General features: G+C 47.5%; 1 long non-coding RNA gene across 1 annotated transcript; it reads left to right on the top strand.

Annotated features, from left to right (window-relative positions):
• The first annotated feature begins 5367 nt into the window (after positions 1-5367).
• LOC116093051 lies at positions 5368-13943 on the top strand. Its single transcript, XR_004119603.1, has 3 exons — positions 5368-5557; positions 10430-10500; positions 12919-13943. It is a non-coding gene; the product is annotated as an uncharacterized LOC116093051 (long non-coding RNA).
• Positions 13944-20598: the final 6655 nt, after the last annotated feature.

Here is a 20598-nt window from a genome sequence, read left to right as displayed (position 1 = left end):
CACATCTTTTCCTAAGCTTTGTGCCCACCGTGGAGGGGACGGTTCCTCAGGGTTGGGAAGAAATGCAAGTCATGCCCACCTCCTGGATTTCACCTGAGTTAGACTGGAGCAGAGCAAGGAAGCACCACATACCAGGCTCTGGGAGAACACTTACAAATAGGAGAGCAGCAATGGGACATTAGCATTTTAATGAACAATTTTAATGGCTTACCCCGAATAATCCCCTTGATTTGGAAGGATTAAAGTTCGTTTGACAAAACCACTGGTGCATGTGGAGAGAAGTCTCATGCACTGCTTACTGCTCCAGCAGGGCTTGGCAGGGCCAGGGAGCCTGCAAGATACACAGCTGGTGGGAACCGCTGTTCCCAGACTAGCGGAAACAGCCTGGCACCCGAAGCCAGGCCTTCAAAACAGTAGCAAGAAGTTGGGGGTCATGTCAAACCTACTGAGGTGATGGAGAGGAAAACAGTTTCTACAGCCACCTTAGCCTCAACCACTGTAGACTCCATTCCCTATGGGTCGCATAGGTTCTCCGTTCACTTTCCTCTTCCCTCCCTCTCCTGATCCCCACCCCCAAGCTATCAGAGAGTCTGTATATTTAGATGGTCCCCAATTTATAAGCATATTGCTGAGAGAAATTAAAGAAGATAGAGTAGGAAGATGTTTTCTTGTTGAAATTTTATATCACTGAAAGCATTAATATTATTAAAATGTCCTTTCTACACAAAGTGGTCTAAAAATTCAATGTAATTGTGTATAGGTGTGTGCGCGCGCGTGTGTATGTGTGTGTGTGTGTGTGCGCGCGCATGGGTGTGTGTGTGTGTGTGCGTGGGTGTGGGGACCTGTAAAAAAGGGTGCAGGTACCCTCAGAGGCCAGAGACCTTGTGTCCCCTGGAGCTGGAGTTTCAGACAGTTGTGAGCCACCTGCTGTTGATGCTGGGAACTAAACTTGGGTCCTCTGGAAGAGCAGCGGATGCTTTTAACCACCGAGCTGCCTCTACAGACGCTAGCCTTCCTTATTTTCAACTTTAATTTATTAACTTAAAAATATCTTGGGCGTATATGTGTTCATGTGCCCATGTGTATAGGGGTCCCTGCTTGTGTCAGAGGACAACTTTCAGGAGTCGGTTCTCATTTTCACCTTGTCAGAGGCAGAAACTCTCTTACTTGTACAACTGCACTGTCTGTTTCAGGCTAGCTGGCCAGCAAGCTTGCAGGCAGGGTGCTTCCCCTGTCTCAGACTCCCATCTTACCACAGGAGCACTGGCCTTATAGATGTGTGCTACTGAATCCAGCTTTTATATATAGGTTCTGGGGATCCACAACTTTTACCCATTGGGCCATCTTTCTGGCCCCTAACTTTTTAGCAACGATTCCCACACATTTCCTAGCCAGTATCCCGCGTGTCTCTGTCAGCAAAACCCTCTCTTCTCCTCTGCTGGCTGCAATGTTAATTCACCTCCTTTTTTGGTATGGACTCAGACGTTTCTTTTTTTTAAATTGTGAAGCAAATGTTCATTGGAATTTAGACAGACTTTGTATTATTTCTGGAGTTTTTCGATGACCTCAAACTTGGGGTTCGTCGAATTTGAAGGTAGGAAACATATTCTTGCCTGCTTTGCCAGACATTTGTCTTGAGCTTCAAAAGCTCTGCTCAGCCCTTAGCACTGCTACTCTGGGCCCATAGCAGCAGGCCCTCCAGATGTCAGTGGCCTTGATTTGCATTCCCTTACCCTGTCCATGAAGACTTTCTCTTCAGGCTTACTTTTCTATCACTCTACCACAGCAGTGTTCCTCTGCACAGACTGCCTACCAAAGGCCAGGTAGGAGACCTCAGAGCCTCTGAAGACCATGCTGCCTTGAGCTGCCCTGAGCAACTAGCACTGAGTCCTGAGCTGCCACGGGTGCCACCACGATTCTAGATGTTTTAAAATGACTCATAGTTCACTTCTTCTCTCTCCATTTTGGTTCTTGGGTTGTTCCAGGATTAGCTAGAAGGAACCCATCCTCTGTTCCTTGTTCTACAGCACTGGCTCACTTGATGTCAAAGCAAAATGTTTAGCAAAAGAAAGGAAGAAAAGAGAGAGCCATGGGAAAGGTAGAAAGAGAGCAGGAGGGGCCATTGAGAAGACTGGGAGCACAGGGTCAGACTAGGGGCCCTCTGTGAGAAGTGGACCATCTTCTAGGATGTAAAGACCAGAGAGCTGCATATGATACGCCATGGTGGCACCTGTGCTCTGGGGCCATTCTTGACAGTAATAAATGATGGAGGGACAACCCAAGAGGGAATAGGGAGTGGAGAAGGAAATGTTCCTCAACTTTTGGCATCCACTCAAAGCATCTAGACACAACTTTGTTGTGTGAAAAATATGGAAGTGATTCTATATTTTTCAATTGTGTGTGTGTGTGTGTGTGTATGTATATTCAACTGTGTATTTATTTCCATTCTTTGTGTGCCCTCCCCACAACTCTCCCCTAGCTCCGCTTGGCCTTATTATCCTTTTGGTCAGCCTCTTCTCCCAAGGGGCAGGAGTGCTTCCTGGGTCATTCTAGATTAACCATGCTATTTTAACAAACTCTTTGCTATAGTTGGGACAAAAATCCTGCAAACTTCTCTGCCTGGCCCAGGTCTGAGCCTATCCCTGTGCCTGGCTGGATTCTCACAGCCAGATCTGGCCTATGAAACTCTCCTTAGAACAGGGAGTGTGGGTGAAGCATGTCAAAACACACAGGTTGGGAGTCCAGAGATGGCTGGGTTACCCAAGAACTCTGACTCTGGAGTTGACCACCAAAAGGAGTAGGGAAAATTTGGAAAGCTGACAGGAAACCTCAGCTTGGTGACTGTGAGACTGGCTGATGAACCAAAGCGTAGCCATTTTGTCAGGACAGCCCTTTGTCCCTTTCCATAATCCCTCTTACAAGAAAGAAGCCCTGACTCTGGGCCTTGGGCACTGAGGGCTCTGTCCATCTGTCCTTGCTGCTGACCTAGGGACTGATGACAGTGCTGCCCAGGAGTACAGAGGAGGAAAATAGGCCAAGGCCTTCCTCAGGAGGCGTTCCACCAAGACGGGCTCCTGTTTCATCATCTCTCCCTAGGCTCAGCAGGTCCAACAGGGACATGTCTGTCACAGCAGTGTGTTACGTCATGTCAGATGGCAATCGAAGGTGCTGTTAACTTAGGCTGACAGGAGAGCTGTGGCAATCTGCTTATCTGGATGCCACCCTCGCTGAGTAAAGGGCCATTATCAGAATTATTCACACAGTGTTACAGCAGTTGGAAGTCTGCAGATTACTTATTACATCACCTTCACTTTAGTCATTCAGCACAGATGGGACCTTGAAGGAGACTACTTCCCCCCTTCCCCAGGACTGGCCTCCCTTCCCCTCAGACACCCACTAGGAGTATAATGTCACATTAGGTCAACTTCCAGGGCGCCTTTTCTGTCTCCAAGATGTGCTTTCTGTGTTCCTTCCACAGGTGTGAGCAGCCAGGCACGAGACCCTGCTGTTAAGGCATGAGACCCAATTAGACTCTTTCTTGGGACGGTCAGGCCAACACTGGTGTCCCAGTGGTCCAAAGCTATTCAACTGACCTGTGAACTCCGAATCTGTTTTCCAAATGAGCTGTTTCTTCAGAACACACAGAGATTGCAAAGGAGAAAACACAGTGTTCGTATGTCAAGGCTCCTTCAAGAGTCCATAGACCCTCCCCAGCTTGCTCACATGAAGCCAACCATGATCTCCACCCTGGGCACACCCCTCCTACGCCTCCTCCTCCAACAAGCCTCCACCTGCAAGGCAAACACGCTCAGAGTTCGCCCGCCACACGTACTCCCCGTGCAAGCCCAACAAAAATTGATGGCAGAAACTGTGGGAAAGAGGCAGGAAGAGAGACTGCGGTTAGCAAGGTGGGTGCAGAGGTGTAGCCTTCTTCATTGCTGCCACCCAATCATAACATGAAAGAAAAACACAGGCTGAGCTTGAAGGTGAGCAGCTCAGGAGGAAGATCAAGGATTACAGGGGAAGGTAGAGTCTCGTTAATCCGTTTGCTGACTTTTTCTCAAGATGTGTTTGAGAGCACAACCATGTCCTGCATCAAACAATGCTTCAGACCCAGGTAGCAACTCTCCCTCCCTCTCTGGGCTTAGCTAACTCCAGAAACCAGCGCTTCAGAGGAGAGCATTCTGGGAGCCTCCGATGGGTCCCAGCTGTGCTTTATCGGCTCAGGGATTGACATTTCATGTTCATATGGCATTCTCTAATGTCTGTCCCCCGTGTCTTAGCTTTTCCCCTTTGACACATCAATCATATCTGATTAGGGCCTACTCTGATGATCTCATTTTGACTCGATTACATCTGTAAAGATCAGATGTCCAAATAAACTCGCTTTCTGAGGTACTGAGGCATAGTGGATGCCAATCTGGATCAAGGGGGTGTGGGTATAGGACAGATCCACCCATGATGCTCTAGTTTCCCAGCCTCTCATCCAGTAAGTTTCTGCTTTTTTTTTTTTTATAGTATAGAATAGAGTTTATTTAGGGCATGGGGAGGGGAGTTAAGAGGGAAGCAGAGGCAGAGAAAGGCAGAGAGAAGGGGAGAGTAAAGAAGTAGGAGCTGGCCATGACCACGTGGAGAGAGGGGGGAAGGGAATGGGGAGAGATGGGAACAAAAGGGCAAGAGGCAACGTGGAGAAGCAGGAGTAAGAGAAGTTTCTGCTCTTAGGGCAGTGTCCTGGTACTAACACATCGTCATTGTTCCTTCAAGCCCTTTCATTGGCTGAGTGTGTCTGACAGACTCTACCATTTACAGTTTATGGGAAGATCTTGGAGGTGTCATTACATCAGAGGTCTGGGCTTCCTCTCTCTCAAGATCTTGAGGCAATTGAGGGGGAGGAGTTCTGAGGTTATGGAGCACATTCCAGGCTATAGAGGTTCTTCCTCTGTCAGTTTCCTCAGACCAACTCTGAGTAGTCTGTAGCTATGGCAACTGTCTCCCACAAGAATGCTCGTGTTAGCAGCATTCTGTCACTGTGACAAGACCCCAAATCAGCAACTTATAGGAGAAAGGTTTATTTGGCTTGTGAATCCAACCTACGGTCCAACCTACAGCACCGTAGTTTTGGCCTGTGGCAAGGCAGAATATCACAGTGAGCTGCAGATGGTCCATGAGGCTGTTCACATTGTGGACAGGAAGCAGAGGGAGAGACAGGAAGTGGCCTCAGGGCCCTAATATCTCCCTCAAGGGCATGTCTTTGATGATCTACCTCTCTTCTACCAGGTTCCACTTCCCAGGAGTTCCACCGTCTTCTGATAGCTCCCTTGGCTGGGACCAAGATTCTAACACATGGAACTCAGGGAACATTCTAGGTCCAAACCTCAGCATAGCTGTAAGACTTCAGGTGTCTGTGAGCATGACTCTCCTTTGGCTGTTTCCTGCCTATTTTAGTTAAAAAGAGCATCATGAGACAGCATTGTCCCTAACCCTAACTGGAGTCTAGGTGACTTCCACCTTCTGAAATAGTGAGCAGATGTGCCTGTCCTTGGGCTTCAAAACTGGGGTATGTAGGTGACCCTGCTTGCTTTAATTACATCCCTCAAATGAGTGAGTGATGGGGGAGCTTCCTTCTCTTCTCCCCTCCCTAGTCCCAAACAAGGGGAACTAAGTCAACCTGTGCCTCTCCCTGCTCCGCTGCACCCCACTTTGTATCCTTAGCTTCCTGCCCTCCCCCAGCCACAAGTGAGCAGCTTTTGAACTGGTTCCTGTTTCATCCCCTTCCTGTTAATTAACCTGCAGGATCCCTTGCTGAGAAGTGCCCAGCTATTTAGTTCAGAACAGACAAGTCTAAACTTACGCCTGCTAACTACAGGAGGAGAAAGAAGTAGAAAAGACAGTCAGTTTATGGGCACAGGGGTTCCAACACTGAGGAGAAATGGGGTGTGGGTTTATAGGGTACAGAGATCAGGTTTGAGTGGCCCTTCTTGGAAGGCAGTCCCACCAGTATGTAGCTAGAGGCTCTCTGTGGGTGGAAGGGCTTCTACAAGCATCACCTGCTCACAGCCACCTTTCCCAGCTTCCCATTCCTTCCTGAATCACTCACGGAAGTTCTAGTCCTCCGCTCGTGCAGGTTTTACAGAAGAGCCACCATGACCACCTTTTCTCCTAGCAAGCAGGACTTTCCCAAGTCAGGATATGCACTTCACACCTTATGAGGACCCAGGAACAGTGTTAGAAAGGAGTGGGCAGGGGGGAGGGCCGTGCAGCTGGGATGAGGGACAAAGGGACTCCCAGAGATGGACTTCACTTGCTTGGGAATTCTGCCCCGAGGACAGCCTGGCTCTGTGGCTGCTGATCAAAAAATGTCAACTTGAGGTCACTTTAGTCATTGCCATCTGCCAAAGAGGACAAAGGGCAGTCTGTGGTCAGGGAGCCAAAGGCAAGAGGCTGGATGTGGAGAAGGCTAAGTCTGTGATGTGCTGCTCTCATACAAACGGTCTTCAGTGGGTGAAGAGGGCTTTCCATGAGGAGAGGAACCTGACGGACAGGAGCTAAACATCTGCTCTGTTTCACTACAACACAGTGAGGGAAGGAAAAATGTATCCGACCAGGATTTCGTGGGTACATTTGCCTTCTAAGAACCCTCACAACCAGAGGGGGACACTTGGCAATCCAAAGATTCTTTGTTTCATGCTGAGAATTTCCTCAGAAGGAAACTGTCTCTGGGCTTCCTGGTTCAGGTGCTGATATAAAATTTAGGGTGTGTGGGGGGTCCATGGTAGCACCTGTACTTAGCATAGCCAAGGTCCAGGGTTCAAATAGCAGCACCCCCAAAATGAAATAAATGAGTACTTTAACCCAGCCAATAAATAGTAAGTCACCCCAGAAAGCTGGCTACTCTGAGGCTTGCTGAGTTTTGGTTCCCTGGTCACAGGGCCTGGTTCCCTACAGCCTACAAATCACAAAGCCGGTTTCCTTTGTGCCAGGCATTCACGCGCAAGGGGAAGATTTATAGGAGATGACCACCAGATGGTGTCTTGGTTCTCCTCAAGCAATTTTCTTCACGCTTTGTTCTCTAGCAGCTGACAGTGTGGCACTGGGAAGAACAGTCAGTCCCAGGAAAGATAATGGAGCCCGAGGAGCCACACATATCTTTTTGCTTGATCAGTCTGACAAGACTCCAGGCTCATAAACACAGGAGAGGCATGGTCCTTGTCCAGGAGTTAATGGAAAAGCAGATTTCTTCACGCAGTGGGATGTATCCATTAAAGTCCTATCAGCTCGCGACATGCAGTCCTGACTCAGGGCTAATTGCTCCCCACTGGCATGTTGATGCTAGATTCAGAGCCGACTTCCAGCTCCCGAGAGTCTGGGCAAACTTGCTGAAGAGGGACCGGGAACTCCTCAATCTTATACCAACCTCAGTGGCTTTCAAACAGATATTTTTATTTTCTTTCTTCTTTTTTTTTTCTCTTAAGACAGGATTTCGCTGTGTAGCCTATGCTACAGTTGAACCCCCGGTAGTTCCCCTGGCTCAGACTCCCAACTACAGGAATTGTAGGCATGTGCTACACAATGCCCAGATGAATCATTTCACTTTTTAAAAATTTTCAACAGCGGATAGTCCTTGTTTCTCTTCCAGTGTAAAACCTTAGAAAACGGTTACAAAAGATCTTGGTGACTGGGAAGATGTATTTCTTGCTGGCAAATAATTTTACTGCTTTTCTTAAAGATGGAAGTTAACCCCGGCCCATTTCTTACTCTGCCTGTGGGGGAGGCAGAGTGGGGGAGGGGGGGCGGTGGCTACTGCAGGGATGGGGGAGCTGGCGTCTCTTTCCAGATGCTTCCAGATGAATATGAGTTTATACTGCAGTAGGGCACCAGTAACAGTGACCTTGCAGTCTGAGATTCTGTACTCTAGTGAAACAGTTCCGTTTACCTCCTTCAGCTTTACCCTCTCTCCTTGGAAGACAACGGTGTGTGGATGTTACTACCAGTTTTATGACCCGACCCCGTGTCCACATGAGCGCGTATGCTTAGTTGAACGTTAAGATGGAAGAAGCCTTGTTTCCATCATTTTCCCTTCACTTCCCAAGTCTCAATTGTAGTCCCATTTCCAGCCTCCAGGGTTGTCTCAGGGCATGGCGATGTGCCAGGCATAGTTAGTGTGGCCAGCATGTCTCTTATTCCAACCATAGGTTAAGAGCCATTCACTGAGGACAAGCCTGGCTTCCCAGGGCCCCAGCATTTCTCGGCGTATGTGTTGTGAGGCCATCTGTATTCTCTGGTTCTCCTTGAAATGCCCATCTCGAGACTCAAAGCTTCTGTTGGAATCCAGCGGTCACAACCCACGTGTCTACCCGGACAAGCCACGCCCAGTTGATGTCCAAACATGGGCATGGGACTGTCTGTTTGAGGCTTCCCTAGAGTCTTATAAAGTGGGTTTGAATTGGTGACAATAACTGTCTCTTTCATTGGTTAAGAACACCCGTGCTGGTGTGGCAAGCATCTACTTCTTAATTCGTTTGAGTGCCTGTTCTGCCTCCTTACAAGGTAGAGACGGCAGGAGGCACTGAGAGGACCCCCAGGGTCCCCTGTCAATTGAACAGCAGCTATGACAATGTCGTGCCCTTACGAGTCAAACTTACTCGCTAAGCTCTCGGCTCTACCACGTGGAAGCTGTGTGGGTTTGCACCATTTACCACTGGGAACACATTTCCATTTCATTCCCACGCCAGTCAGGCAGGGCTGAGGGGAAATCAGGCTTCCCCCTGGAGCGCCTGCAAGCTGATTGTACTGCTGGCTGTGCGCCATCTACTGGTAAGCGGGGGTAAACCCGACTCTTCAGGAGACGTTGGGTAGTTTGGGGCAACAGGGACTTTTCAAAAGATTTCTTTTTGCCCTCTGATTTTCATTGAAGGAAATTCAGGGTTAAAGGGGATGACAGGTTTGACTGAGTTCTCTCAGTAGTCGAGTCTGGCGGTTAAGAACAAGCATCCTGGCGTCTTCCAGTCTAAATCCCGCCTTGGCAGTGAAGAATGAGTGTAACCTTGGGCAAATTTCGAAACTTCTCAGTAATCAGTTTGTTATCTATCAGACGAAGAGCACAGCGCTTGCTACCTCAGGGTTTTAAGGGAGATTAAATTAGGCAGCGCATGTGGAAGTGCTTAGCACTGTGTTTGACCCCAGTGTGAGGAAAACGGTTAGAAGATTCTTTATCCTGCAGCTGTTGATTCGTATTGACAATTTTTCTTAGAGATGGCATGGTCCAAATTCGTTGTTTAGGCCTAAGAATAAGAGAATAAAGCACCCCAAACAGCATGAAGAAGGTAAGGGGAGACAGTGTTTGGGAGCCATCGTTGGTTAAATTCTTTGCCATGGACTAAATCGGTTGAGTGGGTGTGGATAAAGAGGCTGCTGGTGGGGCCATGAGAAAGTGTCACCTGGCATCATCTACACGTGTCCCAAGAGACCCAGTGTCACCCCCACAGTCTAGACTCTTCTCTGGCTTCCTCCTTTTTGGAATGGTAACATTTAGAAAGATGGCTGTCTCGGATCTACAACAACCACAAAGAAGGTTGCTTATTTCCAGTCCTTTGAGCTCTGGCTAGAAGTTCTGTTGACCTGGAATCTGGAAGCAAACACGCACTTCTCCACCCCTGCAGTTCACTAGCAGACATTCTGAGTGGTGGCCCAAGCCAAGGAATGAGAGCCTAAGCCAAGCCATAGATCCTGGTCTCACATGGCTCAGAGCAGGGCAGGAAAGGATCCGAGTTAGAAAGGGAGACAAGCATGCCGATCTGACCTCTCTGTGTGGGTATGCGAGGAAGTCGGAGGACTTAAATATGATCTCTACTCAGTCTGGAGATGTTCTTTAGAACATCAGGTGATACTTTTATATTATAGGTACTGTTTTCTGTTTGTTTAGGGTTTTTGTGATGAGGTCTAATGTAACCCAACAGGGTCTTAATTGTTAGGTAGCTGAGGTTAGCCTTAAACTCCGGATCTCTTTGCCTCTACCTCCAGAGTGCCGGGGCCCACCAGGGTGGGATTATAGGCACGCACTACCACTCACAATTTGGCACTATTTTTAAACCCTGATTCCGCCGGGCTGTGGTGGCGCATGCCTTTAATCCCAGCACTTGGGAGGCAGAGGCAGGTGGATTTCTGAGTTTGAGGCCAGCCTGGTCTACAGAGTGAGTTCCAGGACAGCCAGGGCTACACAGAGAAACCCTGTCTTGAAAAACCAAAATTAAATTAAATTAAATTAAACTGTGACTCCCCAGACACACACTTGTTTTTCTTATTGTTTTCTTATTGTTCTTAGAGCGTATATCACACAGTATCCAATTAGAGTTTTAGAGATTTAGGTAGAAATGGTTAGAAAGGGGGACGAGCAATCTTACCTTTAAGATCATTCCTCTCTCCCCAACAGTGCTGCATTCTTCAGCAGTAGTTCTGAGCTGGAACCTGGAGCGCACCAAGGAAGGGGAGAAGAAAGTGAAGGTAAAACATGGATTTTCAGAGAGAACAAGAAGCCAGCTCCATGGCCTGCAGCAGCAGCACAGTCAATTTTCTCTACTCCTTTCTCTTAGGCCCTGGATCTCCTCATTTAATCCACAATATTTGTTGAGGAGACCGTTTGTACCAGGCACCATGCCAAGCGCTGTCAGATAGCACATAGGCTTCCCTAAGAGATGCCACAGTCTGCACATCCTGATGCTTTCTGCACCAAGCAGTTCACACCCCACAGTGACACCGGCTTTCTGGCACAGGCCTGTCTGGGGCATAGAGAGAGCCCAAAACAGGGTCTGGGAAAGCTAGGGACACTTCTGCAGTAACTGACTCAGAAACACAGTCGGAAGACAAGGAAGTATGGGACGAAGTAGGGATGTGAGACCCAGTCAGTCAAAGGGCATCTTGGGATCATCTTGAGGCATAGGAGGATGGGGGCTGATCCTTGGGGATAGGGAAAATATATGTAGGAGGCTGGGTGAAGTGGGCAGTGCTACACCAAGAAGGTCCCATGGGCTCATGTCAGCTCTTCAGCTGTACTCTTCCTGAAGAGTACAGGCCAGTGTCACAGGCTTTTCCGTGAAGTAAACTGAAAAGCACCAATTTTTCAAAGATAATTTTGTTTTACGTTTATAGATGAGAGTTTTGCCTGCACATATACATGCCAGGTGCACACCTGGCGCCTGCAGAGTTTCAAAGAGGGTGTCAGATTCCCTGGACGGAAATTATGGATGCTTGTGAGCCACCACATGGGTGCTGAAAAATCAAACCGGGGTCCTCTACAAAAGCAAGAAGTGCTCTCAACCACTAAGCTGTCTCTCCACTTCCAGCAAACAGCAGTTTTGATAGAAACCTGGCTTAGACTAGCCGGTGGCTGAAAAAAGAAGTAGAGACTTTTTTTTTTTTTTTTTTTTTGGTTTTTCGAGACAGGGTTTCTCTGTATAGCCCTGGCTGTCTTGGAACTCACTCTGTAGACCAGGCTGGCCTCCAACTCAGAAATCCACCTGCCTCTGCCTCCCAAGTGCTGGGATTAAAGGCGTGCGCCACCACCGCCCAGCTAGAAGTAGAGACTTTTTGCAGTGAAGTGCACAAAGCAGTGGCAAAGGCCTCACCTGGTGTCAGTAAGGACTAGGGATGTCACAGTCTCTAAAGATAGGCCCAGGGGAGATGGCATGCAGGAATGTCACATTGAGCATCTGGCTCAAATCACTTGTTTTTTTCTGTGCGCACTATGCTAATTCAGGGTAGGGAGGTCAAGGGCTCCTTCTCAGTGGGCATTTGCTCCAGAGTGCGGGGCTCCCTCTCTGTGCAAATGTTTATAATTGATATTAGAGAGTGGCCGTGGCTTTGGAGGGCTTGCCCTCAGCCACACTGAACGCCATGAGGATGTACTGGAACAAACCGTAGCAGCAGCGCCCTGGGACCATGTGCTCCCAGATTCTAAGACGGAGCTGCAAGGTGTTTTAGTAGGATATTCCATACATCCAGGTGCCTTTTTTATTTATTTCTTATACTGGGGGCTGAGTTTAGGGCCTCATGCATGCTGGGATAATGCTCTAAAAAAAAAAAAAAAAAACACAAGCCCGGCGGTGGTGGCCCACGCCTTTAATCCTAGCACTTGGGAGGCAGAGGCCGGCGGATTTCTGAGTTGGAGGCCAGCCTGGTCTACAGAGTGAGTTCCAGGACAGCCAGGGCTACACAGAGAAACCCTGTATCAAAAAACAAACAAACAAAAGAAGAATTTCATTTGAGACAAGCTCTTTCTGAGTTGACCAGGCTGGCCTTGAACTTACAATCCTCCTGCCTCAGGCTCCACAGAGGCTACTACAGCTGTGCATCTGGCTCCTGATGCTTTACAGTGGGAGGGCCTATACTGATCATTGTCTTACACTGGCAAAGGGGACTCCAGCTCCATGGATCCTCTATCCTACACCTTTGATCAGATGACTTTATTGTCACATTCCTCCCGGGAGCTGATGTGGAACAGGCAGAAGTAAAACATGCCCCACAAACCTACTCAGCCAGCTCCCCTGGTTTCCTCCCGCCTGGCCGCCAGTCAGGTTGCCTAGCTGCCCTTGAGATGCATCAGCAACAGAACCTCCTCCACTGTCAGGAAGAACGGGTCCCCATGAGGGCAGCGGCTGCTAGTCATTTCCTTCTGGAAATTCTCCCCAAATGATAAGTCTCAGGTGGATGGCTCATGGGGTACCTACAGATTGGATTCTGGAGGGCTCCACCACCTACAGACTGAGAAGCTAGGTAAAGACTGGTCAAGCCCCTCACCTTGCAAAGCCTGCTTTGCAGTTATCAATGGTAAGATTAAAGCATATAGCCGAGGACTTGGACACTGTCTGTTTTGTAAAACCAGACAAAAACAATAGCTTAAATGCAGTGTGAATTTCCTTGCAGGAAGCAGAAACCACCTAAAAGCATTGAAGGAGAGATGGGAAGACTGAACATCAAACGTCCTGCCTTTCTCAAGGAACTGCAAGTGGGGTACCATTCTAGACTGATTTAATAGCTGTTACTGGATGACAGTAATGAAAGTAATTCAAGATTAGTGCTTTTGGAGTGAGCACTTCCGGGTTTTTAAAAGAATGCCTTTGGAGCTTAAAGAACTTATTTAGGAAAGGAGCCTCGGTGAAGAAGAGGGGTTCTCAGTGTGATACCCTCTGCGCCCAGCGAAGATTTGCAAGTCAAACCTCATTTGCATCTAATTTCTCAGAATACAAGTCACAACAGATTACTTCGAGGCGAAAAATTCTAAAGGCTCTTGGAAATCTCTTTGATTACACCAGGACAAAGAAAACCAAGGAAGGAAATAAAGTGGGATTTAAAACCAAGCCCTACATGTGAATGTACAGGAGTTGACACATCGACAGGAATTCTAGTGAAGGACCATGGACCATCATGCTCCGCCCATTTTGACTCAATATGCTAATGACATGTTAGATGAGCTCCCTTCAGGCCTGTTCCCTGGCTCCTGGCTAGGGAACACCAGCAAAATGTGATGATGCAAAAAAATGATACATACTTTTAATGCTAGCCCTGGGCTAGCTGAGGCAGAGGATCAAGTTGGAGGCCAGCCTGGGCTTCATAGCACAATCCTGTCTCCAAAAGGAAACAAAAAAGACCAGTGACACGGTAGACGTACGATCATGGATGGACGACTCAGCTTTCACACCATCGCTTTCAAGCCTGTTACCCGTGCTCCATCCCTTACAGCTGGGTCTCAGCTAGCAGGAGATGAGAGGGTGTGAGGACAACATGCCCCATGCTTTAAGGTTGCCTTTCCACTGTGTATCCTAGTCATAAACCTGGGTTACCTGGTCTCAGCTTGTTACAAGGAATGTTAGGAAATGTGGCCTTTTTCTCTGGTCAGTATGGCTTTAAAAACCTCCATAAATACACAATACACCATAAATATACAAACATATTTTATATTATATATTTTTATTTATAGTTATTACATGTTATTCTTTTATTTATCATTTATTATTTATGAGTATATATTTATATGTGTGTACTTATGTATATAAATATGTATCTATGTATCTGTGTATATGCATATGTATATGTGTATATGCAAATATAAATATATAAATAAGCCCCAACCATGGCCATAAACAGAACAAATGATGACACTGGTCTCCCTTGGGAATCTGTAAGGTGTGTCAACATTTGCATGAGAAACAGCCGGCTTGAGACTTCAGGTTCTGTGATTCTAAATTCAGAAAATCATTCAAGTGGGGTGGGGGCTCTTCCCACCAACACAATTCCAGCTGAGGGGGCAAAAGAACGATACAGTTCTGGCTCCTCAGGTCAGGAGAGCATGCCGGCGCTCCGCACTGTGGTCTCGTGGGCCCTGGTCCATTCCTGCTGTTGCCCTAGAGGAGTGAAGCCTTTCTCCTAGCTCTTTCTTTCACACTCACACATTCATCCAGAGCTGCACAATCTTGTTCTGGTGTTTTTGTTCGGTAAATTTTTGTTATTGTTGTTTGAGTGTCTCATTGTGTGGCTCAGGTTAACCTGGAATTCGCTATGAGATCAAGGGTGGCCTTGAACTTGCAATCTTCCAGCCTTGGCTGGAATGCTGGGGTTATAGCAAAATGCATCAGGCATTATTTATTATTAGTGTGTGTGTGTGTGTGTGTGTGTGTGTGTGTGTGCGCGCGCACACACACACGTAGTGTGGAATATAAGAATGATGGGGAAGTCAAGGGGCAACTTTGTGGACTCAGTTCTCTTCTTCACCTTTATGTGGGCTCCAGGGGTCAAACTCAGTCCCCAAGGTGGCCCTGCAAACACCTTTACCTACTAAATCACCTCATTGGTCCCTACTCAAAAAAAAAAAAAAAAAAAGTAGCCCTGATATCCTGGCACTTGCTTGGTAAACCAGGTTGACATTGAACTCAAGAGATGGCATCTGAGGGCTGGCATTCAATGTGTGGGCCATCACTTCCCGGCAAACAAAACAAAACAAAGCAAAACAAAATCATCCAACCAAACCAAAAAAAGAAAAAAAGAAAGAAAGAAAAAGCAACTTTTTAAGAAGTACTTTTGTCTTTGAGACAGAGTTTTACTAACTCTCACTAAGTCTAACCTTGAATTCCTGTGCTCAACTGACCTGCCTACCTGAGGCTTTCCAGTAGCAGGGCTACCACAGCACTCCTCCTGTGCCTAGTGTCTCAGTTAGGATTCCTATCCCTATGATAAAACACTGCCACCAAAAGCAACTTGAGAGGAAGTGTTTATTTTTCTTATTGTCCTACAGCACAGCCCACTGGGAGAAGCCCAGGCAGGAGCTCAAATAGCACAGGAACCAGGAGGCAGGAGCTGATGCAGAAGCAATGGTGGATGGCTGCTTACTGGCTTCCTCCCTATGGCTTCCTCGGCCTACTTTCTTATAGAACCGAGGACCACCTGCCTAGGGGTGGCACCGCCTACAATAGGCTGGACCCTCCTCCATTACTTCATGAAAAAGAAAATGCCCCACAGGCTTGCCTACAGCCTGATCTTGCATTTCTCAATTGAGGTTCCCGCAGATGATTCCAGCTGTGTCAAACTGACGTGAATCTAGCCAGTACACCTGGATTGAATTTTTTCTGCCTCTGCTGCCAGCCTGTACTTAAACCTGTAAAATCGATTTTTATTAAAAAAATCACAGCAAACAAAACAGATAAGCGTTACACACACACACACACACACACACACACACACACACACACACACACACACGCACTTGGAAAAGCACTTGGCTCCACACACCTCAGGAGGCAGAATAGCCGTGCTTACAGGGGCACTAGCCAGCAGCTCTCCAGCTCTGCTCTTCCTGCATGGCTCCCCAGACTGCAAGAATGATTTGCAGGGCCTGCCCTTAGGAGGTGGGAGCCAGTGGCTCAGGTGAATTCCAGCCTGTCCTAACCACAAGGACCGGACTTCTCAAGGGATTTCAGATGAATAATTTAACTTCATGAAGTGGCTTCTCCATCGAGCCTCCACGGACAGACACTCTTACCAGGACTGTGATTTAATGCGGGATGGAGGGACCCAGAACAGGACATTGTAACAGAAGGCATGGGATCACCTATCTAAACGGACAGTCCCTCCTGCCCAAATAACTAGAGCAGGATCCTTTGAGTTCATAGGTCGTCTTTGGGTCTCTCAGGTGATGGGACCACTTCTGGAAGATTTTCGTCTGATTAGTAAGCAGAGCCCAAGTCATTTCTGGGCCCCTGTGTCTATGACAGGGGTCCTGAAGTACATAGAATTGGGGCTCTCTCCCTGTGGTGGCCCTATGTTGCAGGTGCTAGGGTTACCAGGCTTGTGTTACCCCAAGGCAGTCATTTAGTCCTGTGAGGATGAAGACTGGATAAGACCAGATTTTTCAAATTCTTAAGCAAAGCCAAGGAACCAGATGGCAATAACTCTAATACAGGCAACTGTCTCAAAAGTGGAAAGACCCTCGGAGGCAAAAAGTGAAGAAGCCAGGCCCCGCCCATCCTCCGCTTGTGAAAAACAAAACGCAGCAGCTGAGTGGGTGGGGCTGTGGGAAGAGAACCGAGGTACAGAGGAAGGAGGAGCCCTGCTTATATCCCCGCCCCTCACTTCCGGGATGGTGGTGGTAAGGGGGCCGGCAACCTCGGGTGAGCGGAGAGTAAAGGTAGTGGGGACTCACCCAGCTTCTCCAACTGTCCTGACGTCTGTTCTGGAAGGTCATCACACGGACTGGCACTGGCAGCAATACTCCAGGCTTCGTGCCTGGAATTCTACCTCATGTACCTCAGCAGCCACTTCATTAGCTCAGTCTTGCTATAGATCCCTCCTCTTACAGATGAGTGAACTGAAGCCCAGAGAGATTGAGTCACTTGCTCAGGTCACACAGCCAATGGCAAAGCTGGGGTTTATGTTCGGGGAATGTGACCCCAGATGTTATCTATGCTCCTTAGCACTAAGCCGGAGAAAAACAGGACTCTCAGCTTTGAAGGTTAACTGTGGGAATCCTGGAGAAAGAGGAACCAGAAGGATGGAAAGAGATGTAACATGTCCTGATTTTTTTAAACAAAAAAATTTATGCTAAAATATGTTAGTACAAGCCAGACAGTGATGGCTCATGCCTTTAGTCCCAACACTGGAGAGGCAGAGGCAGGAAGATGTCTGTGAGTTCAAGACAGGCTGGACAACCAGGGCTAGACAAAGAAACTTTGTCTCAAACAATAACAACAACAACAACAACAATACATGTATATATGTATATATGTGTGTGTGTATGTGTATTTATATATATTATTGCATAAGTAGAAACCATAATACAGTGATTTAGTTGCTTACTGTCTACTTGACTTACTAAGCAGAGGCCCCTGAGTTTTGGCCCATTTCCCTCTTCATTTCCTCCTTATCTGCACAGGCATATATATTCACATCCACAGGATGCATAAATACCATGTCATCTAGATGAGTGACTTCTAAAACTTTATATAAATGGCACTATGCTATGTGACTCTCAGAAACATCTGCTGCTGTCTTTTTAACCTTGCATCTCTGAGATTGAGAGAGTGCTCTCTGCTGACACACAAGGCTCATGTTCCTTTATTTTATTTATTTATTTATTTATTTATTTATTTATTTATTTATTTATTTTTGTAGTTGTGGAATGTTTTGGTTCTTGCTTTTTTGAGATGAGGGAGTCTCTGTATGTTTGCTCCGAATGCTTTCTATCTCTGGAGCACACGATCGTGCCCCCCCAACCCCCCCAGGCTTCAGCTTCTGGAGGGAGAGCTGGCAGTGTTCACTGCTGTACTCAGCTCCTGCCTTCCAGCCATCTTTCCAGTTCCTTAGTGCAAGGGATGGAGCCCAGGGCCTTGCGCAAGCATGCTTTGGCAAGCATTCTACCGCAGATCTTCATGTCCAGCCCTGCCCATATTATTGGAGCATAATATCTAATCAGGAAGGCCCACAGATTTGCAAAGTTACAGCTCGGGGTATGTATGGAGTACTTACACTTGTATGACCATCTCACAGCCTAAGGAAAATGACATGGGCTGGGGATGTGGCTCAGGTGGCAGAGCACTTTCCTAGACTCACAGAGCCCTTGGGTCAGTCTCCCGGCATTACACAAACTAGGCTTCATCACAGTGCGTGCCTGTAATCCCAGAACTCAGGAGGCAGAGGCAGGAGGATAGGAAGTTTAATGTCTCCCTGGGGGACTGGAAGTTATGTTCCCTGATAGGTAGACAGAAAAGGAGAAGAAGAATGACTAGGAAATAAAGGTGATGAACTTCCAAGATGTCCAGCTTCTTCCTCACGCTCCTGACCTGTGACAAAAGCCTGACAGCTTAAAACAAAGGACTGGTGAGCTCCCCTCCCGAGCCCCCTGCCTGTGGATATATTTACAAAAGTTGTGGATGGTTCATCTTCCCTGTTTTTGTTGGGAAGGACCAACCCTGACCTAGGGGAGGAAGACCCCCTTGAAGACCCTCTAGGAGAGACCAGGCTTGGCTTCCTCAGCCCTTCTCTGCTCTACAGGGGGTCTTCCTGTGCACATGCGCCTTGCTGTGTGTTTCTTCACCCCCTAATGCAAGGTTTTCTTTGGTGGTTGAATTTTCCTACAGTAGCTCAGACTTTCCCCACTGCTATTTGTTGAGCTAGAGATTTTTTTTTCCTGCCTTTTACTTCTTGAACTGGCAGAGAAAATGAACCCCATCAAGATCCCTTGATGGTAGCAATCCTTGGCTACAAAGTGAGTTGGAGACCAACCTGGACTACTGCTACACACGACTCTGTCTAAAAACCAAAACCAAAAATAAATAAACAAGTAAATAGATACATAAACATAAAAATAGATTTAGTCCTAATGTTATTCTAAAACAACTGCAGTTCTAATGAGATGGATATTAGCCAACAGACCAACACCAGGACTTAGAAACCCTGGCATAGCCTATCTCATGCCGTTCATTTTCCTTGCGAAACAGTACTAGCAACTTGTAATCAATCACCTTATTAGCTGGTGAACAGTTGAGTGGTTTGAACCCTCGTTACAGTACTGCAGGGATGCGGCTCACTGAGGGTGGGTTCGCCACTTCCACCCTAGAGCAGCCTTAACCTGTGGCTCAGCAGATCCCAGTTCTGCCTGAATAGCAGGATGTAAAAGTTGCTCTCCCCCACAGCCTCACAGGGCTTAGCATCCAAATGTCCTAATCTACACAGAGGGAAAAGGCTTCCCCACTGATTTAAGTTTGAATGTCACTGTTTCCAAATGAGGTAGAATGTCTCACTATGGGGTTTGCAGGGTTCCTCTTTTCTGAATCGATTATTCATGTCTTAGGTTTTTTTTTTTTCTATTGGGCTGTTGCCACGTTTACTGATTTTAAGGACTTCTATATATACGAGATGCGTTTCCTACATCAGCTTGTTATTGGGGCAGGACACTTTTAATTTTCAAAAGAGGGAGGATAATTCATATAATGAACTAGAGGACACTGAGTACCATATAAATTTCTAGCGAGATTCTAGAATGGATTGGGAAGTGGATGAGTTGCGGCAACTGAGCATGAAGTTGTGATCATTGGGAGGAGTCTAGGTTACCAAAAACCAGTCATGCTAGGCTTCTCTTGGAAAGGCTTCAATTGCCGGCCACCACCTTTTGGGTGACACGCATGAATTATGAGCGGCACTGTGCCCGCACGTACAACATTTCATGAAGCCCGGGAGTTGGGTCACTACCCTCACGGTGCAGAGGTCAGCAGCGACTGTGGAGGATCCCTGGGCCATAGAGCAGTGAGAGCTGAGGTGTTTGTGGTGGGATTTCTGTGAGAACGTAACCTTGGCCTTGCCACAGAAGAAATGTTGAAATGTGGACATGGGATAAATCAGTTACGACTGGGTCATATGAATCCCACAGGAATTTTCTGGGGACTTATACTAGGTCTTGGTGCTGACCCACTCAACAAACTCATTGATTTCTCTAAAAGGGGACAGAGGTGACATGCAAGTCATGGGTAAGTGTCTTGAAAGTGAGTTCGGAGAATAACATCTGTACTCTAAATTTAACCTAAGTGCAAATTCCCAGAGATACGTCAAAAAGGTCCAATTCATCACCTTGTCTCCCCCTTGCTGTCACCAAAACCCTCACTAGGGAGGAGGTGAAAGGGACAGACAGCCCTAAGCGGCTCTTGGGAGAATCTGGGGCACCCTGCCAGCTGCGGGGAGCAGTGGCAGGCAGACTGATCCGGCCAGTGCAGGGCCTGAGGAACATCTGCGTGCAAGGCCAGCAGGAGCTGGGGAGCTGGCGGGTAGCAGAGCTGCAAAGTGAGTGGGGCTCACAGCTTTGTGACTCTGTTGAGTGAATGCTCCTGGGACCCCCAAACTCATACTGAAACCCAACCGCAAGGTGGCGCTATAGAAGTAACTTAGGGAGTCGTTATCCCCACATACAAAGGGATTGGTGACCCTATAAAAGGCATGGAGTGTTTCGCTTATGCCACAGCAAGACACAGGAGGAAGTATGACTGCCCAAACCAGAAAGTAGCTCTCTCCAGAGACCGGATATGCAGTTGGCACCTTTACCTTGGACTTCTTCACTTCTCCAAA

Source organism: Mastomys coucha, unplaced genomic scaffold (genome assembly GCF_008632895.1).
Source record: "Mastomys coucha isolate ucsf_1 unplaced genomic scaffold, UCSF_Mcou_1 pScaffold16, whole genome shotgun sequence".
NCBI lineage: Eukaryota > Metazoa > Chordata > Mammalia > Rodentia > Muridae > Mastomys > Mastomys coucha.
The sequence above is the reverse complement of the archived record's forward strand: the minus strand, read 5'-3'. Positions and strand labels throughout refer to the sequence as shown.